At 35.0% G+C, this 25,347-nt stretch overlaps 1 pseudogene; it reads right to left on the bottom strand.

Moving 5' to 3' along the window:
• Window positions 1–231: 231 nt before the first annotated feature.
• On the bottom strand, window positions 232–16,490 carry LOC134388352 (cell surface glycoprotein CD200 receptor 1-like; annotated as a pseudogene).
• Between the last annotated feature and the right edge of the window lie 8,857 nt (window positions 16,491–25,347).

The following is a 25,347-nucleotide window of genomic DNA, read 5'->3' as shown; positions in this document are numbered from 1 at the left end:
GATGCACCCTGACATGTATCAAAACTAATGCCTGTAAGACATAAAAGCTTTTACACAAATGATCAGTTATCCCCAATCTTTAGTTCCATTCTTGTTAATTAAAAAAAAGGTGAAATCTATCAGAATTAGGCAATTCTAAAACAAATTAACTAAGTAGAATATATACTTCTTAGGGATAAAAATTGCAGCTTGTGATTCTCATGCTTTTTCCATAATGTTAGTAGACATAATTCATGTCCTGACATGCTCAGCCACCAGGGTGACCTGAAGATAAATGAGGGTAAAAACATCAAATAAACACAAGTCTCTGCTATTCCAAATTTATGAAGAAATCCAAGTTCAATAAAACTTCAAGCAGGGTAGGATGAGGGTCTGTCAAATTCACTTTTTTCCTCATGTTCTCACAAAATAGCTGATAAGATCAGCAAAAAGTGTGTGTACAGAGCATTGAGCAGAGACTGGATTCTTCACAGTCTCACTCTACTTAGTGTTCTAATGAGATGTATTCTTCATTTGAGCTGACATAAATCTGTTTGCTCCTAATCAGAATAAATCAAAGACAGAACCACAAAGATAAGGATAAGGATATCATAGCAGAAATTATTCTACTCATCCCCATTTCCTTTCCTTTTATATGAATGTGAGTATGTTTGCATTCACAAACACAATGTAGGGCTTCCTCATAATATCTGTTACATAAGTTTTTAGGAAAAACTGGTAGATCAAGCAAACTTATCGCTGACTAGAAGAGACAACCAAAATTTTTGTCTTTTAATGAGTTTCGCATGGTCATTTTGAGAGATTACACACCATATACTTGTTATCCAAAAATAGAGCCTTGTGAGAAGATAAAAAATGACACCTCAAAAGCACATATATAGAAATGAAAAATCCACATTCTGTTTGCATTACATAGACGTGGAATCCAGTGCAAAAGCACAAAACATATACATGGAAATATACTGCTTAACTTTGCGACGTGAATCATTGAAAGCATTTTCTTTATCATTTTGTCATCTGGAGTATATTTTGAATTTTGAATTTATAAAACCTAGGAAAAGATTAAAAGTAAATCAAAGAAGCAAAGAATTCATAAACCACCCTTTATGTGATATTCTTAGATGGTAACCAACATTACAGATTATAGAATGCAAATTTCTAGCTTGGTTTGAAATCATTTTTAAACAAGGTGTTTAATGATAGAATGGACCACCCTAAAAAGCAGTGTGCTCAAGAATAAGAAAATCGTCAAGAAACACTATGTTAATGCTGCAAGAACTATATATATTTTTTTGTTTTAAAAAGCATGGTAAGGGGAACATAGGGATGGAAGTTTAGGGGTCGGAATTGGTAGCAATTTTAAATATGGTGGTCAGGTTGGACTTCATTAAGAAGGTGACATTTGAACAAAAGTTTGAAAGAAGTGAGGAAGTTAGCCATGTGGATGTCTGGAAAAAGAATCAGCTATCCAAAAACCCACGAAAGAAGAGGGCTGGCAGGTTTGAGATGGAGGGGAAAAAAGCCAGAGTTGCCCAAGAAGAGTATGCAATGCAGAGACTAGTGGGAAGTGAAGCAAGGCCAGAGAGGTAACGGGAGTGGTGGCCAGATCACAAAAGGCCTTGGGAAATATCATAAGCTCTTGGACTTTTATTCAGAGTGAAATAGGAAGTCACTGGCATGTTTAAAGAAGGAGAGGGACGAGACATAATCTACCTATGTTTTAACACGATCACTCAGGCTACTGTGTTAAGAATAGATTGAGTGGGGGAAAGAAAATCAACTATAAGGCTAATGCAATAAAATTGTACAGGTCTGTCAGTGGCTTAGATCAGGGTGGAAGAAATAGAAGAGTCAAGAAGTGGTAGGTATCTAGGTAGACATTGCGAAGGTAGAGGTAGCCAGAGATGCTGATGGATTGCATATGGGATACCACACAAATAGAGGATTTAAAGATTATCCCAGGGGTTTAGTCTGTGGAACTGAAAGAAATGATGGAGTTGCCATCAATAGAGAAGAGAAAGACTTGTAGTGAAGCATGTTTGAAAAGAGAAGGGGAGTTCAAGTTTGGGACATGATAAATTTGAGCTGCCTGTTAGATGTCAAAGTGAGTATGTCAAGTAGGCAAAGAGCTCCGGGCTGGATATATAAATGTGGGATTTGTTAGCATATACATGCTACTAAATTCAAAAAACTGGGCAAATCACCAACAGAGTAAAGTGAAGAGGAGCCTGGAGCACTCTAAAGTTAAGAGGCTGAGACAAAGAGCAGAATCAGCAAAGAAGACTTAGAAGGAGCAACCGCTGAAGCAGGAACAAACCAAAGGGCTGTGGCACTCCAGAAGCCATACGATCAATTGTGTGAAATGCTGCTGATGGGTAAATAAGATGAGAACTGAGAGCTGACCATTGGATTTGGCATAGTAGTGGTCACATTAGGGGGGCCTTGTCAAGAGAAATTTCAGAAGCCTGACTGAAGTACATCTAAGAAAGAATGAATTAATAATGTCAAAGAATAGTGAGGAAGGAACAATATAGATTATTTTTTAGTGGTGTCGCCTTATGCAAAAATTAAATTACTATCCACAAAGATCTGTTAAAAACATGGAGACATGCTAATAGGTCAACGACAGAAAAATTGTGGATACAAAATCTTATATACTAAGTGATAAAAAATGAATAAAAACATGCTTACGAAAATGGAAAAAATACAACAAAATTATAGCACCTTTGCTATAATTGGGATGGGGTGATTTTTAAAATTCTTATCTTCACTTTCCAAATGCTGTATTATAAGCATACGTTACTTCTACAATGGAAAGTAGTGTCCTAGTTTTTACTACTGTGCACAGACAGAGGCTGATGAATAATCTCTCAGGGATGGTATTGAGGGAATTTAGATGGAGTCGATTATAGAGGAGGCTGGATTAGCTATCCTAGGAAACTTTTTCCCACTCTAAAATGCTATGATTTGGGGGTAGGCAGGGCAAGATGGTAGACCAGAGGTGCCCAACCATGATCCTCCCACAGAAAGGGACCAAAGCAAGTAAAGGACAGCTAAGTACAGGAAAGAGCATCAGTGGGAGGGGGGTGGGAGGTAAGCAGGAGCCTGGTGAGGACCTTGTGGAGCACATAAACCAAGCAGGGTGATGTAGAGGAGAAAGAGGCATGCAGCTTCAGCCACTTCCAAGTCTCCCAAACCAGGATCAGCCAGGAGGAATTCTCCCTGTGGTGTAAAGAATCTGCTTGGTTGTGAGGGGTTCCCAGTGGTAACCTTCCTCCTGCTCCTGCCCCAGTCTGCTGTCACCACCTCCGTGGTTGCCTGTGCCATTGTCTAGTTCCAGAGCCATGGCCCTTTTCCCCACAGTAGAGTTCATGCTGCACAATGCACCCCACCACTTGACCCATGTTGCCGGCACAGCACCTGGTATTTGCACAGCTCCAGCCTTCTAGCTGTTTGCATGACTCCAGCTTTCAAGCTGCCTGAGTGGCCAATGATCACATTGTGATCATGAGTGGAAATGATCGTGTTGAAGGGATACCTGCACACCCATGTTTATCACAACTCTATTTACAGTAGCCAAGAGTTGGAACCAAACTAAATGTTCATTGACAGATGACTGGATAAGGAAAGTGTGGTATATGTTCTCAATGGAATACTATTCTGCCATAAAAAGGAATTTCATTCTGCCATTCACAGCAAGATGGATGAACTTAGAGAAAATTATGTTGAGTAAAATAAACAAGGCACAGAAAAAGAAATGAGTGGGAGATAAAAAATAAATAAATAAAGTTTAAAAAAAGAAAAAAGAAAAATACAACAATCACAATAATATGATGAACTTTCAAAAGGATAGAAGAAAGCTGAAGTTACCAGAGGTGGGAAAGGGGGAGGGAGGGATGGGAGGTTAGTGAGATACTGGTAAAGGGCCACAAAAAAATGATTACATTGTGTAATGTTGAATATACTAATTATCCTGATTTGAGTATCTCATATTGCACACAGGTATTGATTTTAACATGGCATTACACAGGTATGTACAATCGATCATGTTTTAATTTAAATTTTTTAAAAATTGAATTAAAGATGATACAAATCTTTCCATGAAATAATAAAATAAAATCCTGTGATTCAATATTCATTAGTTACTAATTTTATTTTACTTCCTCTGGTCTGCCCTTAAAGGAATAGCTGTTCAAAACACTCTATATGCAAAAAATAAAAACTCCTGAAACAAAACACCTGCTTTGCAGCAACTTGAGGTGATCTGAGTTATCATGTTACAAAGACAGCTCTGTTTTATAAAAACTTAAAATTTTGTCATTCAAGTTTGTTGAGATATTCACCCTAGAAAAAACATTTTGTGTCTTAAAAAAGGTACTATTCTTCTCAAGTTCTATTTTATTTCTTATTTGCAGTTTTTACATGAAGGAAATGTAAGAAAAAAATTACCTCTTCAAGCCAGGCAATATTTCTGATTACTCTTTCAAAATATTTGAGATATGGGAAAAAACATTTACCTTAATATCAATACCTTTTGGTGATTCCCCACATTCATCAACGTACTCTAAAACTTTGAATTTGATAGAAAATGTTTAGTGCTGTACTCACAGCCCTTCTGATAAGTCTAATAGTTGAACTCCTCTGAACGATGTTCAAGACATTCATATTACATTAAAACACTAATGTATCTTCTCCTTTCTTCACAATCACAAGAGGTAACAGGATACAAATAAAAGATGCATAAAAGACAGTGTTTACAGCCTAACAAACTAAGACACCACTACTTATAGCCTATCACATTGTGACATGCTGTGTACTCTCATCACAGAAAGGAATAGGATCCAAACTTAAAAATCAGTAAGCATGAGGCCGGCCCAGTGGCTCACTTGGGAGAATGCGGCACTGGTAGCGCCGAGGCTGTGGGTTCGGATCCTATATAGGGATGGCTGGTGCGCTCACTGGCTGAGTGTGGTGCAGACAACACCATGCCGAGGGTTGCGATCTCCTTACCGGTCAAAAAAAAAAAAAATCAATAAGCATGTCCTAGTGAATAGAATGCATACATTGGTGTCAAAGAGAACAAAGCTCCTCCATTATCAGCTATGCTGTTTTAGACAAATCCCCTGACGTTTCTGGAAGAGTTACTGTGAGGATATTAGAGATAATATACGTGAGGCATATAGAATAATGCCTGGCAGAGTAGAAGACATTCAAATAATAACCATTGCTGTTTGCTGTTTGCTGCTGCTGTTGCAACTGTTACGTAGTAGCAGTTGTTGTTTCTACCAATCTGCCACAAGTATTAAATACTAAGACACTAGTGGTAGCATAGCACAATCACAAATTGTGCTGCCTGTAGATTTCCCAGTTCAATAGATGTACTTTGGGTGCTAGTCCATTTTAATTAACTAACCAATACTTACATCCAGTAAACTTCCACAAAGCAATAGATCCCACAGCAGTCAAAATGCCCAGAGAGAAACAGTGATTTGTGCACAGAGTCCAAGGTGTGGAGTAAACTGGAGGCTCAAGACCTTTAAACACAAGCATAAAGAATGCCTTACAATTACATTTGGCAACTCAGTTTCATCTATGGTATACTATTAATGTTTTAGTAAAGATTTTTGCTCAAAGTAGCCAAGAAATTTGGAGAAAGTAAACTGTTACATTTTTCTCTATAAAATTTAAAGAATTTCTAGTAAAATTTTGCCCAAACGTTCTATAAAATTTCCTTAAAAAGGAATCTGTAAATAAGGCCACAAATGTTACCATTCTGATCAGAAAATTTTTGACCAATGTGCCATTTACAATTTTTAAATTTTAATCTTCGAAAATAAAATAGTATTATGGCATCACCAAAAAGAACCTCAGTGACATATTTTGGAAGGTTTCCGGATATGTTTCATAATAACTTTAAAAAAAAGATGTCTGAGGTGAGGAGCTATCTTCCCCATTCCCAACTGGTGCTACAGCTCTTTCTACCACTCCATTGAGATTGCCTTTGTGACAGTCATCAATGATCCATTAATTGTCAATCCAAAGGGTGATTTAAATTCTTATTCTACCTCATTTCTTTAAGGAACTTAAAACTTTTGCTGTTTTCTCCCTCAAACTCTTCTATTGGTTATTGTTAGTTTTATTTCACCATGACTTCATTCTTTCTCCCTTGTTAGTTTTCTTTCTTGGCCCACCCATTAAAACTGGGGTGTTCCCCAGATTCCATCTTGTCCCTGCTTTTCTATCCAATGCAACATTCTTCCCAAGAAAATTTAACTCACTCCCATTGGTTTATCCATCACTTATGCAATATGACTATCAAATTTGAATCCCATCCTAATTTCCTGTGTTTCAAACCTGCATTTCTAACTCATCTCAAAAAAGTATTGAATCCAAACAAATCATCCCCACTTCCTTCCTTGTGTTCTTATGTAACCAATGGCAACATCATTCAATTGACTAACATAAAATACCAAGTCATCAGCAACTCCTACTTAACTTCCATATTTAACTAATATAAAAATCTCATTGCTCCTATAACAAAAATATATTATAATTTTTTTAATTTTATATTTTTGGACTATTTATGTCCAAGTACTACCCTTAATATCTCCATCTCAGACTACTAAAATAGCCTCTAACCTGATCTCTCTACCACTAGCTTGTTTTAATCTTAGTCCATGAGAAACATACAAAATTTCTTTCTGATCATGTCATCTCCTTATTTGAAATACTCCTTTGCCTTTCTACTGCCTATTGGGTAAAATCTAAACTCCTTAGAATAGCATACAAAGCTCTTTAAAACTGAACCTTAGTTTCTTTGTCAAGCCTGTGTCTAGTCCACAGATTTAAAATTTTGGCCAGATCTAAACAGTAGACTTTACACACACACACACACACACACACAAATATATATATATTTGTTTTGAGCTCATAAAATATTTTTTAATGAGAAAATTCTACATAAATTCTAGATGTCATGTTCCCATGAGAAACCTAAAGATCTGGCAATGCTGGGCCTTCATTTTCAAGTGGAAATAATTAGCTGGAGCTGAGAAGTTAAATTACCTTTTTTCACTCTTTATATAGAGTGTTGATCTGCAATTCCTTGAACTTGTTAAGACAAGTGAACAGATATGATGTTGATGGGTGGGAGGGGGAGAAGGAAAGGGGAGGGAGGAATTAGTAAAGGGACATGAAAATCAACTACATTGTACATTGATAAAATAAAATAAAATAATATATATACAGAGAGAGAGTGTTGATCTGTATTTCACCATGGTGTCCATCTAGCTCACTATGTTTTCTGTCTACTTCTGAAGCTCCTTAATACCACTGCTCTGGTCACCGCCCTCTCCCTACACTGAATTTCTTCTCTAGCCAACAAGTAATTTTGTGATTCTCTGCCTTGGTACATGCAGTCATCTTTATTTAGAATTCCCTCTCTGTACTTTGTCAGCCTAATTAATTTTTTAAACTCCTATCTATCCTTCAGGCCTAGTTCAAATTTTATCTCTTTTCTAAAGTACTCTCTGGCTTCACCTTACTCCCACTTACCACATAACAGTTACTACCTCTTCCATAATTCCATAATTCTATTACATCAGTCAACAGGAGAATTGGCAACACAAATAACTAGAAATAATAGAACAGTGTAAAAGCCACCATAAAACAACATATGATTAAGATAGTTAAAACAGAAAAGAAGAAACAAAAAATAAAATAAAATAACTAAACTTTTAGAAACAAAAAATATATTCACTGGAATTAAATCGCAAATTATGGATTAGAAAACAAAGTAGACACAGTTGAAAAGAGAAATAGTAAAGTGGAAGACTGATCTGAGAAAATCAATCTCAGCACAATAATAAGATATGTAGAGAAGGAAAGCATGACAAATGGAATAAAATAAGTGGAGGGCAGAATAAGAAAATCCAATATAAATTAATTATAATTTCCTGAAGAGAAAACTTTGTGAACATAGAAGTTTTGATAATCAGATCAGTAACTGCAAGCCTACTTACCTATGGTCAGACTCTTGTTACCAGACAAATGTAAGACAGAGCAGGTCACATAAGACACATTGCTTCCTTCCTGGTGGCATGTGCTTTGCACAGTCACTGTCCTGTTAATCTGAGGTTCATGAACAGTAGTGCAATCTCCTTCTGGGGCCTAAAAGATCTGTGCAGCTGGCTTCCCTGAAACTGATTTGCACACTGCAGTTCTATTCTTTCCTGGAAGAAGGGTCGCCTCTGGGGATGCTGTAGATAAGGACAGAAAATTACTTCCAATTTAATTTTTTAAAAGCAACAGAGTCTATCTATAAATGTTTCCTAAAGATCTACTTGTAGTGCATAGCAGTTAAGGGCATGGCTCTGAAGTCAGATTATCTGGCTTCAAATTTTGCCACTACTGGTTCCTAACTGTGTAACCTTAAGCAATTTACTGTGCCCCATCAAATGATAGAATGTTATTAATTTTTAACATATTGATTATATAACAGTAGGAAATATTAAAATTCTGACAACTATTTTTATAACATGTCATTTATTGTAAAATGCAACTTGTGCTGGAATATCTTCCATTTGCCCCTCAAGATCCATTCCCCAACTTTTTGCATCCTTCTCTGTGCCCAAAAGGATGATCCATTGGATCATCCATTACTACTGTAACCATAGTCCTATAGGCAGTCCTGTACAAGAAAACAAACAAAGAAAGAAAAACCAAAAATAACCTCACCTTCTCTGGGCTCCTTCATCTTGAAACTTCAGGCCAAAAGGTGGAATATCTTCCACTGATGGCAAGCCCCAGGGACCTTCACTATTTCTTACTGGTTTCCCTAAGCAATGACTAATATCTTTACAAAACATGCATCCCTTTAATAGTCTCTACTCAAGTTATTCAGGGTGTGCAGTTTGTTTCCTGCAGGGGTTCTGACTGATACGCATCCCATTTTGGAGGTGTTAAAATGTGGAGGAAAAAATCTGCATCTTAGATATAATAAAATATGGAACTTAGCCCCTCTGTGACTGTTTCCTTTCTGTAAAATGGGGAGACTCATACCTCTGAGAGTTATTATGAGGATTAAATGAATTAATGCATGTAGGATGCCTAGATAAGCATCTGGCATGTAATAAGTGCTCAATACATATCATCATTAATATATTTGCAGCGTTGTGATAGGTGGTGTGGATTTTACAAAGCTGGGTAATAGACAAAGCACACTTCCAAGAATCTTGAGCAAGTTTTATCTTTCAATCTTGGTCCTGTATAAATGGATCATTCTGCCAATAAATGTGCTTTACCTAACACAAGAAGGTGATAGCCATGTTGGAAATTCCTATCAGGTGTTACAAGAGAACACACATAATATCTGTCATGAGTGGTGGCCACTGGATCGATTTGAAGGGCAAGGTTCTGGTCAGGTCTGGAGGCCCAGGTTATTCTCTTTTCAGTGCAGTTCATCTCTATTGTCTCATTTCTATCTCTCCTGTAGGCTTTGATTCAGGCAAGTTTGTCTCTGAAGACTATTTCCCATGTTGTTATCACCGCGGTTGTCAGTGGACAGGAAGGCAATAGCACAGAGCCTTTGTAGCCACTGTACAGAGAGCAGTGAAGTACTAACTGGGTACAGAAAGAAAATATTGATAAAGATCTCCATGTATCAGTCATTTTAGAGGGCACTTTCAAAGTTGCTCACTGGCAACAACTTTTTACCTAAAGCATATTTAATTCATAAAAACAAATATTAAATAATATCCTGCAGATATCCACCTGATATAAATACTAGTGTCCATTCTTTACTTGTAAATGTACATATAAATACAGCATTCAACTGAGTCAAACATTTTCTCGTTACTCAATAACTAACATCCTATGATTTAATAAGAACATGGCTTATCTTGAATAGCATTCTGTCTAAAGAAGCAGCAGTGCCCTCCCACATTGGTGGGACATAAATGACTTAGGTTTGGTTGTCTGAAGTTAAACAGAAGATGACTTTTGAGCAGATGAATCTTTCAGGTGGAGAAATTGAAAGTAGAGTTGTTTTGTGCACGAGTACACAGATATAAAGGTACAGACTGAGTCCAGGAAAACAATAGGGTGACATTGGATGAGAAGAGCACAGCAGGAGGAAAGTATGGAAAGACAGGTTGGGTAATGGTGGCCTGGAATTCAATGAAAAGGAATATGCACTTTACTCTCAAGGCAGAATAATTAGGGAGCTATTGAAGGGTTTGGAAGAAGAAGGTGTTTTTAACAGAAGGATATTTCACAAGAATTGGTTGGTCATAGAAGATGACTCCAAAAAAGTGAGTAGGCATAGGGAGATGGGATACAAGATTATTGCTACTATCCAGGGGAAGGATAATAAGCTAGGACAGGGCATGGAAAGGAGATGAGAAATGCAAGCACTTTCCAGATAGAACACCAACATTCCTATCCTGCACTGCCAGCTGCTACCAATGCCAATGGCTTTATCTAAAGACATATGACCGAGTGCAGGGAGATTTGGAACAACAGGATACCGAACTCCAGGACTTTTGAACGTGGATGAATTGCTGTGCATGTCAGATGCAAATCTAGAGATGCTTCCTGGAAGCAAAGAGTGAAAAAAGACTGTTATACCACAAACAATTGAAAAGAATAGTACAATTTCTTTTAGGGAAATCTTATACATAAAAGACTGTACTCTCTCTTGAATATAAAGTGAAGTAATGCCAGAAAAATAAGGACTGAAAGAAATTAGAGATAAAAGAGAAATAGTTGAAATAAATTGAATGAAATAAATTAAAATGGAGTGTTGGTTTCCCTCCTTAGTTTTTCAAGTCCTTTTACTTTTTCCCCTTGATTTTAGAATTCCTATTGTTCTGCAGTCAGGATAATTGAAAACTAGGACCTGTACTTGACACTTCAAAACCTTTGCAATGCATCTTTATCTCATTTAACACCCGAAAAACTCTAAACTATCAGCAAAGTAAAATAAAATAAAATAATAAAAAACGAAAACAAAGATGGGCAGAGAAAATCTCTAAATATAAAGTACTGAATAATAATGGGGGTATCTCTAAGCTATGCACATCCTCTAGAAAAACCCAAGTGTTAAAGACATTTATTTAACATAGTATTCTTCTACATTAATGATTCTTATCTATTGCAATGTTATGGATTAATAAACACTTTTTATTTTATTTCATTTATTTTTTTAAAAGATGACTGGTAAGGGGATCTTAACCCTTGACTTGGTGTTGTCAGCACCACGCTCTCCAAGTGAGCTAACCGGCCATCCTTATATAGGAATCCAAACCTGTGGCCTTGGTGTTATCAGCACCGCACTCTCCCAAGTGAGCCACGGGCCGGCCCTGATGAACATTTTTTAAATGGAAACATTTTTAAGTTAAGACACTTAAAAATGGCTTGCATCAGCAATTTGTTTTTTAAAAGATGTTTTAACATCAAAAATTAGAAACTTAAGAATTCTATAATTTTAAAATAAAAGGGAGTTCTTTAACTCAGTTTAGATTTCCATAAAACTTTTATTACGTTAGTTTTACTTTTCTCATTTCTCCATGAACTCTTTTCTCATGTATCATAGAATACTAAGATAGAATTCTAAAAACTTTTTCATTAAATCTCTATGTCATCACTACATAACTTAAAGCAAATGTTCATTAATCTCACTATAACTGAATTTCTTCATTGGTTAAAATGAATGATTGATTGTTTTTCTATTAAACAGGGATAAATACAAATATGTCCTCTTGGAAAAAAAAAAGTTTGTACAAACTCGTGCCAAACTGATCAGGTGTATTTATGAAGGATGAGGACAACCAAGAGTTAATAAACATGCTGAGCAACAAATCCTTCATAATTAATAGTGATAAGTTACTATTCTCTAGCACGTAGTGTTTTTACATTTATTAACTCACTCGCTTTAACACCAGCCCGCTGAGCTACGGAACATTGTTTCCATTTTACTATGAGGAAACTGATGGGAAACAACTTGCCCAATATCATTTGTGACAGCTCTAAGCTCAAAGTCAGATATTTTTATTTCAAGACAAGTATTATTCTCACTGTCAGAGTATCCCTGATAATTCAAAGTAACTGAAAAGAAGATCACTTTAGCTTAGTGAAAAGCATTTACAAAATATTTTTTAAATAGATAAAGTTTTATTAGTTTTGATTATATATAGTTACACAACCTGATTATTAAAATGCATTGTTACAATGCATGAGGAAGTGATAAACAGATAAAAAGATTAATGTTAGCATGAATGTAAAAATGATGGTTATTTATAAATATATAGAACCTTCAAAAGATAAGGTAGGAAAGAGATAAGAAAACTAATATTTATTGAGTACCTACTGTGTGAGACGCACTTGTAGATTCAGTATTAAAAAACTTTATGAGGGCAAAATAGCTATTCCCGTTTTACAGATAAGGAATCTGCCGCTGAAGGACAGAGCAGAGACCCGAAACCCAATGTTTCAAAGTCAGTAAGAGGGAGCACAGTGCATGTCCATGGCTTTTCTGTATAACACTGCCTCCAGAGTGCTTCTGTTAAAAAAAGTCTCCCCTAAAATGGGTTAAATAGCACATATCTGCTTACAAAGAGATTTACATTTATACGGAGATTTGTTCTTAGACTATTTTCTTTTCTTTTTTCTTTTTTTGTTTTTTGTTTGCAAGTGGTGCAGATATACTCTAAGAATGATCACAAGTCTCTATTTTCAAATAACAATACTTCCTTAAAGCCTTGCAATTCAAAGTACATTCTACAGATCAGCAGCATTGGCATCACCTGGAAGCTTGTTAGCAATGCAGAACTTTAGGCCCTTACCCAATGACTGTTTTAAAATTCGTAGCCAAGGAAACAAGAAAGGGAAGAATAAAACTGAGGATTTTAAAAGACATGAAAAATTTTAGTGGAAAATATTCTAATGTATCATTCTCACCATGGTTTCCTCTCCACTTCACCCCAACATTGCTCATCCCTGGCCCAAATTGCCTGACAGACTTACCAGCTATGAAAAGAAATATTGTGAAGAGTATCCCAAAAGCTGAAACAATCTTCCAAAGGGAGTTTGTTCTATTCATTTTTCAATCCTAACCTCTGTGTTTTCTTCCACCACACCATAGACCTAGCTATGGTCTTTTACTTCTCTTGCTCCACTCTATAAGCACTGGTGAGAAATCCCCTGATCTCTTTGCTGTTATTTGTGGCTCATGAGAAATTTTAAAAGAAGCATTTCCTGTTTGGAGAGTTTAGGGAACAAAGATTGAATTTTCTGCTTTGTGCTTGTATGTTTATTTGTCTACAGAGGAGCATGTACATTTGATCCACAATTCAAATTCCATTGTAACTGATTGAGCTATGTCCCAGATACTGTCAAAATGATTTTTTTTTTAACTCAAAATATTTTAACATTTACTTGTACATATTTGTGGGGTATCGAGTGTTGTTATAATACATGCATACACTGCACATTGATTCACTTAGACTAGATGTTTTTGTGTCCTAACATATGATCTATTCTAGAGAATGTTCTATATGCTGCTGAGAAGAATGTGTATTCTGCAGTTGTTGGATGAAATGTTCCATAAATGTCTGTTAGGTCAAGTAAGCCTAGAGTAGAGATTAATTCTGATATTTCCTGGTTAATTTCCTATCCGTATGATTTGTTCTTTGCTGAAAGTGGGGTAGTAAAGTCCCCAACTGTTATCGTGTTGGAGTCCATCTCTCCAATTAGGTTTAATGGTAATATCTTTACATAACTGGGTGCTCCTGATTTGGGTGTGTATATTTAGAATTGTTACATCCTCTTGTTGAAGTGGTCACTTTATCATTATATCATGACCTTTCTAATCTTTTTTTTACTTCCCTTTGCTTGAGGTCTGTTTTACGTAAGTATAGCTACTCCTGCTCTTTTTTGGTTTCCATTTGCATGAAATATCTTTTTCCATCCCTTCACTTTCAGATGGTGTGTGTCTTTATAGGCGAAGTGAGTTTCTTGTAGGTAGTATATTGTTGGTTCTTATTTTATAATCTTTTCAGCCATTCTGTGTCTTTTAATTGGGGCGTTTAATTCATTTACATTTAGAGTTATTATTGATATATAGGAATTCATTACTGCCATTTTTTTTTTCTGGTTGTTTTATACATCTTTTTTCCAGTCTTACTGTCTTCCTTTGTGGTCAAGTGGTTTTCTCTAGCTGTACATTTTTGTTTCTTGCTATTTATTTTTAGCATGTCTTGTAAGCTTTTGTGTTATGGTTACCATGAGGCTTACCAAAAACATGTTACAGTCATAGCTAGTTATTTTAGGCTAATAACAACTTAACATTCACACCAAATAAAAAAGGAAAAACCAAAACCAATTCTACTCTTTGTGTTTCCCCCCCCTTTCTGATATTTTATTGTTCCAAGTTACATCTTTTAATATTGCCTCTCTCTTACATGATCGTGGTATGTTTTATTGTCTTGTTAGGTTTGCCCTTTAGTCTTTATACTAAGCATGTAAGTGGTCTATTCACCACTCTTACAATGCTGGAGTATTCTGAGCTTGTCTGTGAACTTACCTTACTGGTAAGTTATGTACCTTCAAATGTTTTCTTGCTACTCTTTAGCATTGTCTTCTTTCAGACTGAAGAGCTCTCTTTAGTATTTCTCGTAAGGCAGATCTAGTGTTAATGAATTCCCTTAGCTTTTGTTTGTCTAGGAAAGCCTTTACTCTCCTTCATATTTGAAGGCTAGCTTTGCTAGATCCAGAATTCTTGACTGACAGTCTTTTTCATTCAGCACTTCGAATGTACTATTCCATTCTCTTCTGGCCTGTACGGTTTCTACTGAGCAATCTGCTGAAAGACATACTGGAGCTCCATTGAATGTTATGTGTTTCTTCTCTCTTGCTACTTTCAGTGTTCTCTCTTTGTCTTTGGTTTTTAATAATTTGATTTGACATGTCTTAGGGTGTTCCTCTTTGGATTGAATTTGGCAAATTCTGAGCTTTCTGTCCCTGGATGCTGTCACCTTTCTCCATACTTGGAAATTTTCAGTCATTATTTCCTTTCATATGCTTTCTAAGTTTCTTCCTTTTTCTTTTCCTTTGGGTATGCCAATTATGCAGATATTATTTTGCTTGAGGGAGTCCCATATTTGCTGTATTTCTGTTTCATTTTTTTCTTATTCTTTTTTGGTTTTGCTTCTCTTACTGGATAATTTTGTGTGTTCTATCTTTGAGCTCACTTATTCTTTCCTCTATTTTCAATTCAGATAATGTATTCTTTTTTTTTTTCTTGGCGGTTGGCAGGAACAAGGATCTGAACCCATGACCTTGGTATTGTCAGGACTGTGCTTTACCAAGCGAGCTAATCAGCCAATCCCAGATAATGTATTCTTTATTTCTAGAATTTCTACTTGTTTTTTAAAAAACTGATTCTATTCCTTTGTTAAATTTCTCATTCTGCTCCTGAATTGTTTCCCAGGTATCATTTAATTTTTTATCTGTATTTTCTTGTGATTGCCTGGACATCCTTAAGAGGGTTATTCTGAATTCTCTACCAGACATTTTATAGATCTGCAGTTCCTCTGGGTCCAATGCTGCTGATTTGCTTGTTTCCTTTGGTGGTGACATATTTCTCTGTTCTTCTTTGATCTTTTTGTCTTTACATTGATGCCTGGGCATTTGAAGAGACTGCTGCTTCTTCTAGGTTGTGTAGGTGTTCACTTGTTGTGTTACACATTTACTGGTTAATATCAGAGATTTGTCTCCTGTCTGTAGGGCTTTTTTTTTTTTTTCTTTTCTATAATGGATTAATAGCTACCATCACCAGTTAGACTCTGCACAGGAATTAATGTGCTGTCCTGTGGTCAATTCCCAAATTGGGGGAACTTCCTATGGGGACCAGAAGTTGAGCTCTGTGCTTGAGCTAAATTGCGGTTTTGCTGCTGATTCTCTGAGGAAGGCTTTTTGTGTGCATAGAATTTTAATTATTGGCATTAATCACTTTCATGACTGGGCTGTGTGGAAATTCTGGCTCAGGACTGAGTCTTTCCTGCAGATTGCACTCCTGCAGTTCTATTACCTTGACCAGTTTCCACTGAGGCCAGCTGCCCATGCTGTACTCAGAGTTGCCTCAGTGGGCCAGCCATTCTCCTACACTCCAACCAATTCCTGTGGGGCAGGCCATGTACGTATTCCTTGTGATAACTCATCAGCCTCTGGGTGGCTTCTTTCTCCAGTTGGCTGCAGCTACTTGCTTCTGTACAGGCCCAGGGGAATCCTGCAGTGGACTTTATGGCCTGGGGCCTGGTATGGTGCACTCCAAAGCCTTCCTGTCCCCTTCAGATGCCAAGCAGCTTCAAGTGAAGGGTGCTGCTGCAGCTTTTTCTGATTAGGGTGCTGCAGCCACTCCCCACCATATACCAGGCTGGCTCAACGAGGCCAGGGCTCAAATGATTGTCGTCATCTCTATACTCTCTTGCCATGGCCTCTCACATCTGTCCAAACTCTGTGAATTTGTCCTCCTCTTCCCCCAGCTCCAGAAGTCCCAGGTTGGCAGTTTTGCTTTTTAATTGTTGTAAATTGGTTACATGTGGAGAAGAGCGGCACTGGGAACCATCTATTCTACCGTCTTGATGACACCACTCTCTCATAATAATTTTTCTGAGGCATGTATCATTTTATTCATTTATATAAATGAGGAAATAGAGAGTCAGAGAGGTTGACTAACTTATCTTATGTCAGTTAATGATAGGGCAGTAGAACCAGGATAGAAACAAACATTTTTCATAGGTAGTTTTCCTTACCTTGCATTGCATTTCATTGTGTGTCTATGTGTATTTGTTTGGCATGTTGTTTTGTGGTTTATGAGAGAAGCAAATTGGTCTTTTCCACTAGGAATATGTACTTTAACACCAAAAACACTGAGGCAAAAATATTTAAAAGTAAAATGCTCAAAAAGACTACAATATAAATAATTCTCCACTCAAATGACAGTGTTAGCTTCTTCTGCTTCATAATTTCTATGCTTTTTTTTTTTTTTTTGTCCTTTCTTTGTTCAGTTTGTTTCTAGGTAAAGCAATTTTAAGTTCCCTTAGGCAAATTCAGGTTTGCTACATGGAGGTGAAGGTTAAGACTAAGGTGTCTGACCAGTAGGCTGAAGTTTCTGCACATAAATTTTTCTTACATTTTTATGAACAGACAATAATCCTGACCTTTGGGTTTTTCCTGTGTCCCCCCACCACCCCCAATGGCTCACATTGGTTTCAGTTTGGTTAGCCAAAAATAATGGTTGATGATAACTTCTTATGAAGAAGATGAATAATACCATGTACATTAACTTTCTAGGCTATATATTTATCACCAGGATTACATTCTTGTCACAAGATAGACAATTCCTCAACACATTTGATAGTAAAAGTTGGAATTTTTAGTGAAAGAACAAAGCAGCTGTATCCTTCATTTCTCCTCCACCCATTTTGAATTTACTTTTGTGTATGCTATAAAATAATGGTTTGATTTCATTCTTTTTTCATAGAGATATTTAGTTACTCCAATAGCACTCATTGAAGAGATTATCTTTTTCCTATTGCATATTCTTGTAACTCTTGCTAGACATCAGTTGAGCATCTATGTGTCTATTTATTTGGGGATCTCTATTCTGTTATATTTGTCTACATATCTTTCTTTATGGCAGTACCATACTGCTTTAATTACTTCCACTTTCTAATATATTTTGAAATAAGGAAGTATGATGTCTTCAGATTTTTTCTTCTTTTCAAGATTGCTTTTGCTATTCAGGGTCTTTTGTGATTACATATGAATTTTAGAATACTTTTTTTTTTTCTTCCTGTAAAAAATGCCATTGGGATTTTGATAGAGCTTGCATTGAATCTGTAGGGTTTGGGGGGGGGGGCAGAGTCTTAATTTTGTGCTGCTAAACGGAATACCACAGAGTAGATAATTTATAAACAATAGAAATTTGTTTCTCACAGTTCTAGAAGCCAGGAAGTCCAAAAAGGTGCCAGTGGATTTGTTGACTAGTAAAGGCTGTTCTCTGTTATCAAGATGATTGCTTGCTGCTGCATCCTCTAGAAGGGAAGAACATTGTATCTTCCCATGGCAGAAGGGACTGAAGCAGAAAACTTGTCCCCTCAAGTCATTTCATAAGTCACTAATTCATTCATGAGGGTGGAGCCTCACCTGTTAGTATTGTTGCATCAGGGATTATGTTTAAACATGGATTTTGGAGGGACACAAACTTTTAAACTATAGCAGGAAGTATGGACATTTTAGCAATATTAAGTCTTCTAATCCATGAATATAGAATGTCTTTATTTGCATCTTCTTTAATTTCTTTTATCAATGTTTTGTAGTTTTGAGTGTACAAGTCTTTTGTTTCATTAGTTAAATTTATTCTTAAGTATTTCGTTCTTTTGATGCTATTGTAAATGGGATTGTTTTCCTAATTTCCTTTTCAAATAGTTTGTGTATAGAAATGCAACTGATTTTTGTATGTTGTTGAAAATTCACAAGTTTGTGGAAATCAAACAACACATTTTTGAACAACTAGAGGGTCAAAGAATAAATCAAATGGAAAATAAAAAAACACCTTGACACAAACAAAAATGGAAATACAACATAACACAACCTATGGGATGCAGCAAAAGCAGTACTAAGAGGAAAGTTTATAGCAATAAATGCCTACATTTAAAAAAGAAAAAAGAAAAATTTCATATGAAAAACCTAACTCTATACCTCGAAGAACTAGGAAAATGAGAACAAACTAAACTCAAAGTTAGTAGAATGAAGGAAATACTTAAAGATGAGAACTGAAATAAATGAAACATGGAATAGAAAAAATAAAACTTATATTTGGGTTTTTGAAAAGATAAAATTGACAAACCATTAGAAAGATCAAGAAAGAAAAGAGATTATTCAAATAAATAAAATCATAAATAAAAAAGGAAATATTACAACTGATGCTACAGAAATAAAAAGATCATAAGAGACAGTTATGAAAAATTTTATGCCAACAAACTAGGTAACCTAGAAGCCATAGGTAAATTTCTAGAAACATAAAATCTACCAGGACTGAAGCATTGGGATGGCTGGTTAGCTCACTTGGTTAGCATGGTACTCATAACACCAAGGTCAAGGGTGCAGATCCCTTTACCGGCCAGCCACCAAAATACATATATATTTGAGTGTTGTAACTTTCAAATAAATTTGTAGAATATGTGTTTAACATGTTTACAGAATAATTATGTTTTAACACATTTATGGAAATTTAAAATTATATTTGAACATGAAAAAAGACTTTAACAGAACTAAGTAAAACTTGTAGAATTAAATTTAATATTTATTTAAAGTTAAAACTCAATGAATAGATCAAACAGTAGATTAGATACAAATGAAGAAATATTGGTAGTTTCTAATGGTGATCTAAAGAAATCACAGAAAATGCTACACAGAGAGACAAAGAGAGAAAATATAAAAAGGATGTTGAATCATGGAAGATAGAATGAGAAGACTTAAATGAACTTCTAGAAGAAGAGAACAGATAAAAATGGTGAAACCTAACAATAAAATGAATAATGACTAAGCATTTTCCAGTATTGATTAAAACAAAACTAAACAAAACAAAAAATCTAAATCCTCAGATTCAAGATGCAAACAAATTTAAACAAGGAAAATAAAAATGAATTTATATTTAGATGTACCATAGTGAAACTTCAGAACACTAATGACAAAGAGAAGATCTTAAGAGTAGTCAGGGAAAAAAGACAGATGACCTACCACAGAATAACATGTGTACTGACAGTAAAATTCTTAATGGCAATGATAGAGGCCAAAATAAATGGCATGTCTTCAAAGTACTTAAGAAAAATATGCATCAATTTAGCTTTATTTATCCAGAAAAATATTTTTCACATATGAGGAGAAAAGAAAGACCTTTTTTTCTAGACAAAAAAAGAGAAAAAAACAGAGCTTTTTACCAGCAAATACAGACTTTCACTAAATGAACTTTTAAATAATATACTTGAAAACAGATAAGAGAAAAAGGAAAGTGGTCTCAAAAGGAAGGTGCAAGATTCAGGAAGAAATGATGAAAAACAATAAAAAATAGATACACATGTATGTAAACTTTTTAAACTACTAATACTAATATGTACTTTGGTTAGATGATATTTGATTAGATAATAACTAGTTTACTTAGAGAATAATTTTAAAAGATGAGAAAATTTCAATATTAGATGACAATAACTGTAAGATGGAAGAGAAAATAATTCAAGTTAAAATGTTCTATGGTCATTTAATTGTTTAGGTGAAATAGTATTGATTAACTTTAGATTTTAAGAACGAATGTTAAATTTTGGATGATAATCTCAAAAAAATAGAAATTGAATGTATAATTCCAATGTAATAAAAATAGAATATTAAAAGCCCGTAAGTCCAAAAGGAAGCAAGAAAGGAAAAAAGAAGATGCACAGAAAATTCCAAATAAAGTATAATATATTAATATTTAAATATATCAATACAAAAATATATAAACATATCAATAAATATGTAAACTGTAATATTTGATTTTTAAACCTAGTTATATAATATTTAACAAAAGACTCACCTAAATATTAGGGACACAGAAAAGTAGAGAGTAAAAGGATGAAAAAAGATATACCCAGTAAACAGTAACCAAGACAAAGTTTATCCTAAAAACAATGCCAAATTTAATAATAATAAGCACACCTAGGATCCAAACTATAGATTCTTATACCATTTCCCACCAAAAGCATCCAGTACTCTTGGAGAAATGGTTTATACCAGATCTGAGGCAATTAAGGCACACAAGGAATCTGGGACATTTTGCTGTTCAAAAAAAGTAATAATAAAATGAACAACCCAATTTAAAATTGAGCAAAGGGCTTGAACAGACATTTCTCCAAAGAAGATATACAAACAGTCAACAAGGTCATGAAAAAATAATCAGCACCTCTTATCACTAGGGAAATGCAAATCAAAAGCACATGAGATACCACTTCACACCCACAAGGATGGCTATTATCAAGAAAACAGAAAATAAGTGTTGGTGAGGGCATGGAGAAATTGGAACCCTTGTGCACTGCTAGTGAAAATATAAAATGGTGCAACTGCTACAGAAAGAGGTATAGCAGTTTCTCAAAAAAATAAAAGTAGAATGAAAATATAACCCTGAAATTTCACCTTTGGACATACCCAAAAGAACTGAAAGTTGAGATGCAAACAGTTATTTGTACACCTATGTTCATAGCAGCATTATTCACAACAGCCAAAAAGTGGAAGCAACCTAAGTGTCCATCAATGGATGAATGGCTAAGCAAGGTATGGTAAATACTTACAAGGAAATATTATTCAGTCTTAAAAAAAGGACATTCTGACACTTGCTACTTCCTAGATAAATCCTGAAGACATTATGCTAAGTGACATAAGCCATTCATAAAAGGATGAACACTGTATGATTTTACTTATATGTAGTACCTAAAGTAGTCAAATTCATAGCGTCAGAAAGAATATTAATTACTAGGGGATGGGAAGAGAAGGCAATGGTAACTTATCGTTATAAGAGTACAGAGTGTCAGTTTAGGAAGATGAAAAATTTCTTGTGATGAATGTTGGTGATGATTATACAACATGAGAATGTACCTAATGCACTGAACTATACACTTAATAATAGCTAAAATGATCCATTTTATATAATGTATATTTATGACAATAAAAAATTATAATTACCAGACAGTCAAAGAAACCAGAAAATACAATTCATAGCAAGGTAAAAACCTATCCTCAAAACCAACCCATAACCAACACAGATGCAAGACTTAGCAGACAAGGGCATTAAACAATAATTATAATTATAGTCCACATGTTCCAAAAGTTATGACATGAAGACATAAGGCCCAAATCTAATTTCTAATGATGGAAACTACAGTGTGTGAGGTGGAAAATACACCGAATGGAATTAACACCAGATTACACATTTGCAGAAGAAAAAAAAAATGCTGAACTTGGTAATATCAGAAACTATTCCAAAAGAAACACAGAAACAGAGAACATTAAAAGTCGCCATATTAAAAAAATAAAAAAGACAAAATTTTTTATCATCTTAATACATACAGAAAAAGCTTTGACAGAGTCTAACAACCATTTCTGTTAAAAAGCATCAGAAACCTAGGAATAGAAGAAACAAATCCTCAGCAACCCAATAAATGGCATCTACAAAAAAAATATCCCAGCTAACATCATTTTTAACGGTGAAAGTTTCAATGCTTTCTCCCTAAGACCAGGAATAAGACAAGGATTCACTATTTCTAATCAACCTTATACTAGCGGTTGTAGACAGTACAATAGGTAAGTAAAACAAATAATAGTTATCCAGATTAGAAAGGCAAAACATAAAACCGTCTTCATTCATGGATGTCACGATCACCTGTGCAGAAAATCTGAGTCTTCAAAAATCTCTTAGAATCAATCAATGAGCAAGGTTGCAAGATTTAAGGTTGCAAAATTTGTTTGTATTTTTATACAATATCAAGGAAAAATTAGAGATTGAAATTTAAACACAATTCCATATACAATAATATCAAAAAGTATGAAATACAGTATTTAGGGATAAATCTGACAAAAGATGCATTTGAGCTGGACACAGAAAAGAATAAAACGTTGCGGAGAAAAACTAAAGGCCTAAATGAGAGAGATGCTCGTGGATTGGAAGACTCTGTTGCTAAGATATCAATTTTTCTCAAGTTGATACATGCTTCAACACAATTAAATCAAATTCCAAGCAGACTTTTTTGTAGAAATTGACAAACCGATTCTAAAATTTATATGGAAATGCCAAGTACCTAATATAGCCAAAACTATTTTAAGAAAGAATCAAGTTGTAAGCCTAACACCACCTGATCAAGACTTACAAAGCTAAAAACAGCGTGAAACTTAGCAAAACAGTTTGGCAATTTCTTTAAAAGTTAAACATCTACTTACAATATGATCAGCCAATTCACTCATCAATATTAGCCCAGAAAAAATAAAAGTATATGTCCACAAAAATACTTGTGCAAGAATGTTTATAGCAGCTCTATTCCTAATAGCCCCAACTAGGAACAACCCAAATATCCATCAACAGGTGAATGGATAAACAAACTGGTATAGCCATACAATTAAATACCATTTAGCAATAAAAAGAATAAACTATTGATGTTCAGATACATCTCAAAATAATTATCCTGAGTGAAAAAACCCTCACACACAGAAAAAGAATACTTATTGTATGATCTCATTGACGTAAAATTCTGCAAAGTACAAACTAATATGTAGTTACAGACAGCAGATCAGTGATTACTTGGAAAGTGGAGCATGGGAGGCCACAAGAAGAATTTGGGGATAGGATTACAAAGAAGTATAAGAAAGCTTAACAGTATGGACAAGTTCATTATTTTGATTAGGCTGATGGTTTTGCCAGGTGTAAAACCATGTCAACGCTTAACAAAGTGTATGCTTTGTGCACAAAATTTAACATATTGTACATTTTAAATATATCAGCGATACCTCAATAAAGCTGTTTTAGATGTTCATAAATAAAGCATAACCACAAATAAATGTATATTATAATGTATAACTTTTAAACTGGTAGAGGTGCTGAGAGAGGAAAGAAATAGAGAGAGAGAGAGAGAGAAAAGAAAGAAAGGAAGGAAGGAAGGGAGGGAGGGAGGGAGGGAGGGAGGGAAGGAAGGAAAGAAAGAAAGAAAGAGAGAGAGAGAGAAAAGAAAGAAAGAAAGAAAGAGAAAAGAAAGAAAGAAAATAAAGAAATTAAATTAACTGATCGAGCAAAGCAGAGTAAAGAAAAAAATTAAATGGGGGGCGGGGTGGAGGTGTGAGAAGGCACAGTAAATGAGATATAAAATAAGATTGTAAAAATATGACTGAATATGTAAGTAATCACAAATGTGTAGGGTTTAAATTCCCTTAATAAAGATAAAATTCTCAAATGAGTTAATAAAAATCAGCTATATCCTCTTTATAAAAAAGCTATAGTTTCTTTATTTAAAAGCTGAAGTTTCTTTATAAAAGGTATGCCTAAGATAAAATATCACAGAAGAGTTGAAAATAGATGATGACATACCACAGCGTGTATGTATGCTGTTCAGATTTCTTATCAAGAAAGAACCTACCATTCAGCTGCAAGGAGTGCAGTTAGAGTGATGGTCTCCAGTTGTTAATTTGTTATTTATTTTACCTGTTGAGCTGAGGCCATGCTCTTCCTGGGCAGCGCAGCCCCAGCCAATGACAAATGACGAAGGAGCTGTTAAGGTTCAACCATTTCCTCATATGAAAGACTCTAGTCAGAAGCAGTCTTAGTTCCAGGGCTCCCCATTGGTTTGACAAAGACTTGGATAGTTCTAATATTCTTGTCTGAGGCTTTTCCTTCTCAGTCCTGCTTCCTACCCCTTTTATCTTTCAAAAGCGTAACCTCCCTCCCCCAATTAGCTTTTATGAATCCTAACTCCATCTCAGCCCCTGCTTCCTGGAGAACCTAATGGCACACCACATCCAATTTCTAGATTTTCATGATTCAGCAAGTCTAGAGTGAATTTGGAAATCTCTCTATTTTTTATTTCCGCATGTGATTCCAATGTTCAGCCATGTTTTAGCTCCACAGTGGGAGATTTTTAGGTAATTATTTCCTACACAATATGAGGAATCTTCAATAAGTTCATGGACAGATTTGTGTTATCTTTTAATTCTATTTTTTTCACAAACATTTTAAAGTACCCTTATATAATTTAACATTTATAAACTATCAAAGTCTACGGTGTCGTCTGACATGCTTGTTTTGACATTATCAAATTAAGATGTAAGCATAGTTTTGTTGTGTTTTTCAGTAATATTTCAAAATATAGTTTTGGACCTAACTAACTATGAGCCTCATTTCAACCAGGAGTGGATTAAGAAGTAATAAAGGTCAAGGAAAAGGTTATGATGCCTATTGTGCACACTACTTGGTAATATTTACATACAGAAACTTAATGGATTGGTTTTTATGGCCAAATCAGATGGTTTGATCAAAATATCATGTGCCAAGTATCATTATATTTGTTTTATATCCAAAATAGACTAAAAATCCTAGAGGATTTCTAAGGATAATTCTAGAGTAACTAAAATGTCTGGAGGGAGGAAAATATATTAAGATAAAATAGCTGTCTTAAATGTCTCAGACAGCACAATTGAGGATGAATGGATTTTGTTTTAATTTCTATCATGATGAAAAAACTATTAATTGTTGGTGGGAATGTACATTGATACAGC

This window comes from Cynocephalus volans, chromosome 1, assembly GCF_027409185.1.
Source record: "Cynocephalus volans isolate mCynVol1 chromosome 1, mCynVol1.pri, whole genome shotgun sequence".
Classification (NCBI taxonomy): Eukaryota; Metazoa; Chordata; class Mammalia; order Dermoptera; family Cynocephalidae; genus Cynocephalus; species Cynocephalus volans.
Note: the sequence above shows the minus strand (reverse complement) of the source record. Positions and strands in the feature narration are given on the sequence as shown.